Raw genomic sequence first — 1,246 nt, 5'->3', positions numbered from 1 at the left:
AGTGTCCTTGGACTTCCTGCTGCAAAACAAATTTCCTCAGTCAGTGCTACTGATGCTGTTCTACTTCCTCCTTTGAACCAACGTCATCATATTTAGTCTCTCTGATTTTGTTAGATCTCTAACATCAAATCATCCTCTCAGTCATATCATTGAAGAGAAAAGACAGACACATAGAGAAACCTCACCGGTTTTAATAATGGCATCCAGAAGCACTGTACCATAACTGAGCGTTACCTTCGTGTGGCTCACAGCATTAGAACCAACAATATCAACTGGATAAAGAGTTAACTACTGTCCTCTCAGTAAAGTTTTTGCCAAACCTGTGGGGGGAAAAATAAAAAGTCTTTATTTTTTTTGCGAATTGCATTCTAAACACAGTTACATGAATCTCTCTATATCTCATATTTCAGCTACTCTTCTATTACTTTATTATTCCCAATTATTTCAAATCAGGAACATGTGATCAGACCAACAAATTCTCATACTNTGAACCAACGTCATCATATTTAGTCTCTCTGATTTTGTTAGATCTCTAACATCAAATCATCCTCTCAGTCATATCATTGAAGAGAAAAGACAGACACATAGAGAAACCTCACCGGTTTTAATAATGGCATCCAGAAGCACTGTACCATAACTGAGCGTTACCTTCGTGTGGCTCACAGCATTAGAACCAACAATATCAACTGGATAAAGAGTTAACTACTGTCCTCTCAGTAAAGTTTTTGCCAAACCTGTGGGGGGAAAAATAAAAAGTCTTTATTTTTTTTGCGAATTGCATTCTAAACACAGTTACATGAATCTCTCTATATCTCATATTTCAGCTACTCTTCTATTACTTTATTATTCCCAATTATTTCAAATCAGGAACATGTGATCAGAACAACAAATTCTCATACTCTGACGCGTGTATTAGTGTAATACTTCCTACGAAAGAGAATAGAGATAGAAAAAACTGATACCTGGGAGCGTATATATTTGTGTATCTGTATCTACTCATGTCTTCTATATCTATGTAAGACTGGATGCCCTCCCTAAAGAATATGCAGGAAGTACTGTAGAAAAGACAATTCAAATCCATGTAATTTTGAGGATCTGGGACAAAGCACCTTGCCATGTTTTAAATTTCTATTGTGCAACTGTATTTTCTGTTTCTATATTTCCAACGGCTGAAATACTTAAAATGTTTGTGTGCTTAAAATACTTGATTCTGAAATATACTTTACAGAATACATAAAGAGGAAGA

The sequence above is a fragment of the Galeopterus variegatus genome, unplaced genomic scaffold, assembly GCF_000696425.1.
Source record: "Galeopterus variegatus unplaced genomic scaffold, G_variegatus-3.0.2 Scaffold9262, whole genome shotgun sequence".
Lineage (NCBI taxonomy): Eukaryota > Metazoa > Chordata > Mammalia > Dermoptera > Cynocephalidae > Galeopterus > Galeopterus variegatus.
This window is presented reverse-complemented; position numbering follows the sequence as displayed.